The 10,665-nt window shown below is 41.8% G+C and overlaps 1 protein-coding gene across 3 annotated transcripts in view; it reads left to right on the top strand.

Moving 5' to 3' along the window:
* The first annotated feature begins 3,278 nt into the window (after positions 1–3,278).
* Positions 3,279–10,665, top strand: part of INPP4B (inositol polyphosphate-4-phosphatase type II B) — an 840,435-nt gene continuing 833,048 nt past the window's right edge. For all 3 annotated transcript variants that reach the window (XM_037740449.1, XM_017532646.1, XM_037740444.1), the window contains exon 1: positions 3,279–3,596. The gene's annotated coding sequence lies outside the window, so the exon portion shown is untranslated. The remainder of the gene's footprint in view (positions 3,597–10,665) is intronic.

Raw genomic sequence — 10,665 nt, 5'->3', positions numbered from 1 at the left:
TTTTGCCTTTTGTGTCAGTGTTCATGAAACAACCAGGAATAGGAGATAGTAGTGGTCAGGAACGACCTGTATTCCTCCCCTCATTTTGGGAATTTTTATCCTTTTCCTTCTTCAGCTACCCTCTACAATCTACCTGATTACTACAGTAGGTGCTATGAAAATGTCGCTTGATGACTATCCCTCGCCAAGGTGGTTGGCTGGGGTTTGGTAGCTGGAACTATTACAGTACTTGAAGAATTTGGAACTGGCTCACAAGTTATAAAATTTAAGTCTTTAGCAACCATGCAATTTAGAGACGCAAAGAGAGAGAATGTATGTGGGGAGAGATAGAAAGGGAGAGAGATAAAGAATGGAATACTGTCGTGGGGGAAAAGACAGAGAGAGAAAGATCTAATGACCTGTCTCTGTTTCCAGTCATTCCTAGTGCCCAGTTGCACTCTTGTTTTGGGGTTCCATGGGGCAGCCAAGTATCTTTACAATAATTTACTCTTTTTACTTAAGTTAGTTCTTATTTCTGACACCATCCTCCTTAATTTAAATACACGCAGACATACACACACAATCATACACACAAGTGATGAGCCTAGTGTATACATAACAAAGTTTCTGTAATTTTTAAGTTTTTAAAAATTGGGATGAAAACAAGGACTTACTTTACAAGTTATTGTTAACATAACTGAACAACCATTAAAAAAACCCTGCATGATACCTGGTGCTATATTCTGGAGGAGATTTAGAATAGTGAAGGATCACAAAAGTGTAGATATGATGTCATATTAACCTCACCTGAGATAAAAATCTCCAGGAACAATGAATCTGTGGAGAGACTGTAAGCTGCTTCATTGCAAAGGAGAGTGTGACACCCACCCTGTAGATCCTGGCTTGATTTTATTTTTAGACAGCAAGGTAACTACAGGGAATCACCTTTGACTTCTGGCCCTACAAAGATATTTCAAAAGGAAATGAAAAATATTTTGTCCTTCATTGGCAAATGGAGTTATGTTTGGGGGCACAAGTGGCCAAAAGTTCAAGGTTTGTAAAAGTGAATGCTGAATGAGTTTATTAAACCACAGATGCACCTGAATCCTCCAGGCTTGTTCAAGGAAAAAGCCACCAAATAACTAAAAACTACCAGGATGATTGATAGATTTTTAAAAAATGCCTTGTGGTACATGAATCTGATTCATATTCTCTCTGTTTTCCCAGAATTCAAACTTCCTATATGATATGCACAAGTAAGTCACATATTCCTCAGCTGCCTTGTACAAGGACTTCGTCAGCATGGTTCATGTCTGAACTTTAATTATAATAGGGTGTTCTGAGTATCTCACTTTAAATGTTCATTTCCATAGAACAGGTAGCTGCATTTATTTTACAATTCAGTGTTTTAGGAGTAATGGTTTGGTATTTCTGGCATTGCTGCTGTAGTCTACACACACACACACACACACACACACACACACACACACACTCTTCCACTTAAAGTTAGAGGACAGATATGTTAACTGTATTTTCAATTTAGTGGCAAAGCTCTGAAATCCTAACGTCCTGATATTATTTTAGTCTCTCTCTATTGTAAGAAAAATTGGAACTTGTTTGCCCAGTGAGAAAGTTGTATCATTTTTCCAGCAGATCTCCATGAACAGGACTTACCCATTGCTTGGAGACGGGTGTGTTCAGTGCTGCCCTATGGGGGAGAAATCTAACTGTGTGATGGTTCCTCAAAGGTGATCCACATCTTGACAGGGACTATTTGTGCCTCACTCTTCTATCTTGCTGCATTCAGCTCACTTGGGATAGAGGCTGAGCATAATAGAAAAAAACCTGAAGAGAAGCAAAAGCAAGGGCTTCAGGGGCGCCAAACACAGTTTCTGGCCTATAGTGCTTATTAATTGATTCTATAAACATTTATTGAAACTGCAGAATGTTAGGTATTGTCCCAAACTCTTGGAGCACAGTGGTGAAAAAATAAATGAAATGAATAAACACAACCCCCCAAATAAAAAATTCAAAACAAAGTCCCTGTCCTCATTGGCAAGGCTTATAATGTGGTGGTTAAATGTTTGCAGAGTGAAAGGATGCCTAGATGCAAGCAGTGACAGCAGGGGTGACAGCTGGGGGTACATCCAGCTTCCTGGTTTGTGAAACTGTTAAGCCCCGACTTAACCCAAATTGATTTCACTGTCCTGACTTTGAGATTCCAGTCTTTTTGCATGGCAAATGTAACTAACAATCGTGTACAAGCGTTTGAACACTGCTATATTTAAATTGTGAATTTAAAGCGTCCTCAGGAGAAGGGCTGGAGTGTCTTTATGGGCTTGCTCTGGGCACCTTTACGTTTGAACAGCTCCATCAAAACCTTTCCAAGAGAGCCGCCAGGTGGCACCTGTAAGGCGCAGATGGGGAGAGTCATTTGCCCCACACCCTACACAGCCCGGAATAACCAGGGTGCGTGCTTTCCCCTGTGGGCTTGTTGGCGAGGAAGTGGGGGAGTTTTAGTCTCTGTCCAGACTGCTTGCTTATATACCCCGTTTTCCTGATACCCCAAACACGCTCAGGGAGGATCTGTCCCCACGCACCCGAGCTATCAAAGGCATACCACACGCTTGTTGGGAGCATCTCGGCCTCAGTCGCCCGCCGCGACGTGGGGACTGGCGGTGGGTGGCCGTGGGTTGCTCTGAGCTGGTCTCCCCTGCCAGACCTCTGCCCGGGCCTAAGGTCAGGAGGGGCACGAGACAGGGGTCCCATCGCGTTTGCAGACGGGAGTCCCACGGGCGTGAATGGATGCCTAGACACAGGCAGTGACAGCAGGGATCCTAAGCCCCTTCAAAAAACCCTCGGTCTGGTGACTGTGCTGCCATAGGCCAGGTCTGGGGCGCTTTCTTCCTCCCGCGGGTTCTTTCTCTGTGGTTTCTCCTGCCCCCGCGGCAGCTTGTCGGCCTCAGGTCCCCCCTTGTCACGGTAGCGGTGATCCCACAGCCCAGTCTGGGTGGCCGACCCCGCGGGCAGAGGAGCTGCAGAAAGGGGTCGGGGTGCGGGGTGGCAGCACACGGAGCCAGCGTGGTAATTTCGGGGTGGACAGCCGGGCCACCATCTCCGCTCTATCGATAGCGGGAAGCGAGCTGCGCCAGTTGCGCGACTGTCGCTGCCGCTTCTATTTGGTCGCTGGTGACATTGGGAGGAGACCGCTTGGAGAGAGCAGAGGAGGAGGAAGAGGAGCGGGGAGGGTGGGGGTTGGGGGGGAAGAAAGTAGCAATTGTGCCAGGGGGCGTGTGAGCAGCCGGAGAGGCAGCCGCGCTGGTGACAACTTCTCTGGGGCGCGCACGGGGCTGGCAGGCGAGGAGCGAGCAGGGAGCGCGGCTGAAGCCGGAGCCGGGGGAGCCGCTGGAGCCTCTCGAAGCCGCGGCCCGCGCCCTGCGCCGTCGCCGCCTCCCGCCAGTTTCCTCCGGGTTCTCAGCCCCGGGTGCTGAGGCTTCGGTCTATAAATAGCAGGTTACAGCTCCTCCTGGGCGCGCACACGCTCACACGCGAACGCAGGAAAGTCAAGCTAAAAGTGTCTGCTGCTGCTGCCGCCCCCCACTCCGCCTCCGGGAGAGGTAATTACCCGCCTGGGATCCTAGGGCTCGGTGGGGAATTTTGCAGGGTGGGGTGGGTGACGGTGGGTGATCCAGGAGGCGAGGGAGCGTGTTTGAGAGCGTGGCAGCACGTCTTGGAGGGGGGAGCCTGTCTGTTTTGCATCAAGTTTCTCAGTCTTGCAGCCCCCATCACCCCTCCAGCTCTTTAGCTTAAAGGGTGCGATGTGCTGTCTCTCCTCGGATGCTCGGGTACCCCTGTCACCGCGCCTACCCTCTCGCTGAGCGCCCCTCCGCCCGGCGCGCGCGCGTGTTCTCATTCACACTCACACACGCACACTCTCCGGGCCCCCGTGGAACTCTGAGCTCTGGCCTCGCTGACCTTCCAAGGCTGCGCCCACCTGCGCTGTCCCTGAGAGACGCTGAGGTTGGCCCCGGGCACTCGCTCCTACTCCCAATCCTGAGGATCGCAAGCCGCCGGCCTCGGAAGAAGTCCTTAAGGCATAGAGGCAGTGGTGGGGAGTGAGGGTAACTGGTGTTGGGGGTCCCCGTTGCCTTGTTTTCTTGTTTTTATTTTAAAAATAAAGAGCCCATCTCCATGACCACCTCCACCCCACCCTCAACAACTCATTCTGGCAGAGAAGCCTGGCGTGTCTTCTCCCGGCCATCAGGCAGCATCTCTTGTCCTACCCCAAGGAGGTCTGGCTGAGAGGTTAGGGCCTCAGCGCGAGAGTGCCTGGATTTTGGGCAGGGGGAGGTCATGTTTCAGGTCTTAGAACTGTGCTGCAGGCTCTTCAAGCTCTCTGGAATCTCTGGCACGGCCCAGGGCCAGGGAATGTCTAGAAGCCTGATTCCTGAATGTACTTTCAGGCTGGTAGCTGGTACAAAGATGAAGATGCTAGAACCACATACACCTGTTTTTGCCGCTCCTTACGATTCTGAATTCTCCCTTCCTTGGGGGCAGTAGTTTCTGCCCCTAGGGAGGTGGTGGAGAGGGGCCCAGGAGTTTCTCTTTGGGGACAAGGACGTGAGGAAGCACATATTGATTAGGTTGTTGCTGCTGCTGCACAAAACTTACTGGAAAAACCCGGTAGGGTTTTCTGTGACTCTTGTTTTAATGATATAAATTTGCTCCTTTTCCTCTTTTATCTTCTCCCTGACCAGAACTAGTTTTCCTCTCTCTTTCTGAAATGTTATTTGAGGTCATTACCTTTATGACTCCAGATGTTACAGCTTGCATATCTTCTTCCTCTCAGTATGACAGAACTTGTTTATAAAGGTGTGGCTCTGTAAGTAAAAGCCTAAAGACAGAGGATACATTCATCTCTATCTGAAGATGAGCTCCAGGTAGTTCTTTTATAGGTGTGCAACTACATTTCAAAGACCATGCTTGAAAAAGGAGTTTTCTTAATGAATTCTGGACCAGAAATGGTAGTTATCTCACTCAATGATAAAGCAGCACACAAGGTGCAAGGAATCATGAACAGGGCAGCTGGCTGACGATGTGTTAGAAGCAGAGTAAGGCAAGGACTGGGTGAGTGGGCATTGTCAGATCACATAGTGTACAAAGAAATGCATCATCTCCTTTATGCATTGATGCACATGCATGCATTATGTGTTCCTCTGTGACATAATCCAGCAAAGCATTGATAGGAAATGATCAATAGTTTTGTGAAAGGTACATGGGCATTGAAGGTTGAACCTCATCAATTTGCAGTAATGTAAAATGCTACTGCAAAATGGAATACTTTTTCAGTGTATTTCCTTAAAATGTGATTTAAAAGATTGTCCTTGAAAGGTTATGAAGTGTGTGTGTGAAGACAGGCTAGATGCTCAGGGTCATGAAGAAACATGTTTGCTGATTGAAATACTGCTCTTATTCTAGAAGAGTATTCTCTTTGATGAAGCAAATCAATATTTATTTGTGATAAGCTGATGATCATTATGATGTGCATATTTATAACTGAAATTTGCCTTTGACTCTTTATAAAGTATAAGAATAACCACATAAACCGTCGAGTCTGTCCCTCTAACTATTTAAGGTAGCACGCAGTCAAAGATATAGGCAGAAAATACTTTTAAAGTGTTGTGTTTGAGCTTCAGTTTGGGGCTGCAAATTGAATGACTCCATTTCTCATAAGATTTTGGTAAAATACTAAATGGCTCTAATATAGACTCATCAGTTAAACTTGATTATAAAATAAAGCTATTATATTTTAGTTGTGTGAAATGAAAAATCACTAAACTGAGGGAAAAACCAGATATTTTTTCTAAATTGTGAAAACTGGAAATAATTAATTCATTTCTGAAACCCTGGAGTATCTTCCAGTAGAAGTACTACTGGGTAACAAAGTTAATTTTTACTGCCTTGAGGCAGAACCCAAGATGGCAATTCTCTGAAAGACAGAAAAAAAAAATCCTGCCAACTGATCTTAAAACTCTTAGCAACCAAATGAATGGCAGTTTCTAGGTAAGTATTTGACATCTGAGAATAAAAAGATAGAGAAATTATGGAATCATAATTAGCGAGTAAAATGCTTACTGAATATCTATTACATTTTCTTATTTCATAGTGAGTAATGCCCAGTAGTACTAATATTAGGTATACAAGTATCATACCTAATCTGTATAAAATAAATTCTTGTCTTTCACAACCATGGGAGTTTTAATAGATAGAAATGCCCTCTTTTTAATAATCTCAAGTTAAATATTCAGGTGAAGGCTGTATGAGTCTCTTCTGTATTGTGTACTTCAGTTTTGCAACATGTCCTATCTACCTTTCTAAACCCTGAAGGAATCTTTTCCACAGGCCGTTTTGTTACTACTTTTAAAACATGTTGCATTAGAAACCCTTCATTAGAGAGCATTTTAGAGCACATTCTAATCATATATACTATAATATTTAGGCTTCAGAAATGAGATCATTAAACAAATAATTTTAGTTTAAACATTTATTTTTAGATAAATCCAAATGATGATGCTATGCTTGAATTTTGTTGTTCAAGGTGCATATAGTCTTTGTGTTTCAAAGCTTTGGATCAGTATATACCTAGAAAAATCAGTATATATCTAGAAAAGACATTAAGATATGTGCAAAAATTTTAAGTGCTCTTTCAGTCTCAGGCACAATTGTCACTTGAATCAACTTGTATTAGTTTATATTTTTAATATATTTTCACTACCTTGTAGATTAAAAGAAGCATTTAAAATGCTTAGGAAATTTTATGGATTACATTGGATTATAATATATTATATATAGGTTATATATATACACATAGGTTATATATACAGGTTTTATATACATACACAGACACACACACACACACACACACACACACACACACACTGTAACTGCAGCAAAACTTTTCTTATAAAAGGCACAGTTGTACTCACTATCTTACTTCCTGGAAGTATCTTGCTATCAATGGTATACCATAGGCCAGTGGAATATCCAGGCGCTAGAACTTTAAACTTTTTCAGTGGACTGTGTAATTTCACCAAACATTAGCTATCATAATAGATGTCATTCCCACAGGATGTGAATTGGGTTTCAATACAGTATGTGTCCTTAAATGATATATTTCAAACTGAGTTTCTTGAGTTACAATATTTTGAGTAAATTCTATCTTCTAGGTGTCCTGATTGTGTGTTGGAAGTCTTTAAATAGCCTTATGCAGAACTAAGTGAAATAGAATTGGCAGTAATGTGTTTAAACTGATTAAAGGAAAATTTGAGAAGTTTTTCAAATCATGTGGTTTTGATTATACATTTCTTTGGGAATTATCTAAGTCAGTAATATTCAAGGGAACGAGGACAACATCTCCTCCCCTAAAAGGAGAGTATCTATCTATCTATCTATCTGTCTATCTATCTGTCTGTCTGGCATCATCTTTACATGCTCTTCTGGTTATGAAAATAAAGCAATACAGCAAACAATGATGAAATTATGTAATGCTTTTCTTTGTTGTTTTTCAAGGATAGAAAAGTTTGTGAGATACATAGACAACTTTAATTGTCATGCTGACTTTTCATGATTGGAGTAACAACATCAATGTGAAGTATCTTCCAAGATCAAAAGAAAAATATAATTTAAAAAATTTTTCATTTACTGGCTGTTTACAATAGATCATTTATTTACACATTTTAAATAGCTTTGAAGGAGAACTTCGAGATTTTTGTTTCTCAAAAGGGAATGTGAGTTTTTTGTTTTTGTTTGTTTTTTGTTTTTGAGATGGAGTCTTGCTCTGTCACCAGGCTGGAGTGCAGTGGCACAATCTCAGCCCACTGCAACCTCCACCTCTTAGTTCAAGTGATTCTCCTGCCTCAGCTTCCAGGGTAGCTGGGATTACAGGCACATGCCACCACACCCAGCTAATTTTTTTGTATTTTTAGTAGAGACGGGGTTTCACCGTGTTGGCCAGGATGGTCTCGATCTCTTGGCCTTGTGACCTGCCCGCCTCAGCCTCCCAAAGGGCTGGGATTCAGGTGTGAGCCACTGCACCCGGCTGAGTTTTTAAATGTTAAGCAACAATGATTTACAGGGAATCATCTTAATATTTTTCACTATGAAAAACTTGACAGAAATATGAGCCTTAGAATAGATATTTGTAGTGCCCTAAGTAGATCAGGCCTGGGGACTACCATTTTAGAATACATGAATCAAATAGAATGTACTCCCTGACCATCTATAACAATCTTTCCTTTAGTTTTTTCAAAACGGTTCTCACTTATTTTCATGGGGCTTTGCTTTCTTAGCCGAAAGATCAGCGATGAGCTCTAACCATTAGAACAACCAAAACACAAAAACTATTTAATGCTGGGGGAAAAGAAAAAAAGCAGGACTAAAAACAGTGGCATCTTTAATTGAAGTTAGAACGTATGGGTGTGTGGAGATGATGGCTATCTTCAAGAAAGCTTTAAAGTATTATTAGTGATAACACTCTACAATGTCTTTTTCAACATCTTCATATGCCAAACTTACTATAAAACCACATATTCCACTTAGAGATTAGACACATCACATTCATAAGAGAATAGTTGCGTAGCTGATAAACAGTAGTTAAAAATCACCTTTTTTTTTTTTTTTTAAGTAAACATTTCTTGTTCCTGTTAACAAAACCTACAAATCTGCCGGCCGTGGTGGCTCACGCCTGTAATCCCAGCATTTTGGGAGGCCGAGGTGGGTGGATTACGAGGTCAGTAGATCGAGACCATCTGGTCAACATGGTGAAACCGCGTCTTTACTAAAAAAATACAAAAGTTAGCCGGGCATGGTGTCGCGCACTTGTAATCCCAGCTAATTAGGAGGCTGAGGAAGAAAATCGCTTGAACTCGGGAAGCGGAGGTTGCAGTGAGCTGAGATCTCGCCACTGCACTCTAGCCTGGCAACAGAGTGAGACTCCCTCTCAAAAAAAAAAAAAAAAAAAAACCACCAGAAAACCAAAACACAAAACCTTCACTTTGTTTTTTAAAAAAGAGTATGCCTTTATTAATAAAACTTGCAATTTTTTATATTAACTAATCCACTCAGGTCTTTTACATTTTAATTTGAGATGCGTGTGATTTTATGGTATGTGTAATTTATTTCTGATAGCATTCTTATTTTGAAGAAATTATGAATAAATTATTTTAGACCTGTCTTTCTGAATAAACTCGGTTTAAAATGCAGCATTTTCACTTTGTTGAAGACATCCATTGTACATTTGCTGTGAAAGAGACATTAAGCACTAGGTGGCAGTGTGCAATGCTTAGAAACCGTGAGTCATTTTAAGTGCAATATATGCATTTATTAAGCTTTTCTTTTAAACAGAATTTACTTATATCATAGTGAGTTGATAAAACTAAAGTCAACAGAAACCTAAATTCTTAGTGGTATGTTCAGAAGATCGATTATTTGTAATACTTTAAAGATTTGAGTGTAATATTTAACACACTCTGCTTTTATGTGAGGTCTGCTTATGTGAGGAACTGTTAGGAATTAATTAAATTATATAAGCTAGAATTCTGTTTGTGTCTGGGTAAGAGAAAGTGAAAAAGAAAATTAAGTAAACATTATAGAAAAAAATGTGATTATTCTGAAATAGACATTGTATTAACCATTTGCATTTTTAATCCTAATCCTCTCACAGCATGTGCTGAGCAAATTCTTTTTTTCTAGGGGTCAAAGACTGTAATTATTAATTTTTTTTTCTGTTCCGTTGCCCTTGGGACAATGCAAAAAAAGTGCAAATTACCTCACTGACGCTTCAGCCGATCCCCTATTGTCCTCTGTTATAGTGATGACCTGGTCTCCACAATGACCAAACTGAATCAGCCATGTCCTACTATAATTTGTTGGTTATAATGACAACTGAAAGTTGTTTAACAATTTCTTCTTGGTTAATCTGGATATATATACCCCTATCTTTGGCTGAATAATTAAATGGGACATAGCAGAGTAAATTAATTTATTCTGTCATCTGTGCATCAGAATGCGATCTCTGTATTGTTTAAGCGTCTGGTTGGAACGTCCTCAAGATCAATGTGGGAGACATTTCAGTCATGTTCACTAGATGTGGCTATTGTAAGAATGGAGACCAAAGAAAAGAAGTTAATAACCCAAGCTGGCATAATTAAGAAATGCATTTCCCTTTTTAAAAGCTTTTTATTACGTAACATTTCAAAGGTAGAAAATAGAGTAGCACAATAAACTCCCACATACCCATCAGCCAGTTTCAGTAATTGTCAAATCGTGGCTATTCTAATTTCATTTACAATCCCAGTCACTTTTTCCCTCTTAGGGATTTTTGGAAGCAAATCTTAGAAATTACATAAAGGATTGGGAGTGGTGGCTCATGCCTGTAATCCCAGCACTTTGGGAGGCTGAGGTGGATGGATCACCAGATCAGGAGTTTGACGCCAGCCTGACCAACACAGTGAAACCCCGTCTCAACTAAAAATACAAAAATTAGTTGGTCATGGTGGCATGTGCCTGTAATCCCAGCTACCCAGGAGGCTGAGGCAGGAGAATAGCTTGAAACCGGAAGGCAGAAGTTGCAGTGAGCCAAGACTGCGCCATTGCACTCCAGTCTGGGCAACAAAAGTGAAACTCCAT

This window comes from Cebus imitator, unplaced genomic scaffold (assembly GCF_001604975.1).
Source record: "Cebus imitator isolate Cc_AM_T3 unplaced genomic scaffold, Cebus_imitator-1.0 Scaffold4, whole genome shotgun sequence".
NCBI lineage: Eukaryota > Metazoa > Chordata > Mammalia > Primates > Cebidae > Cebus > Cebus imitator.
The sequence above is the reverse complement of the archived record's forward strand: the minus strand, read 5'-3'. Positions and strand labels throughout refer to the sequence as shown.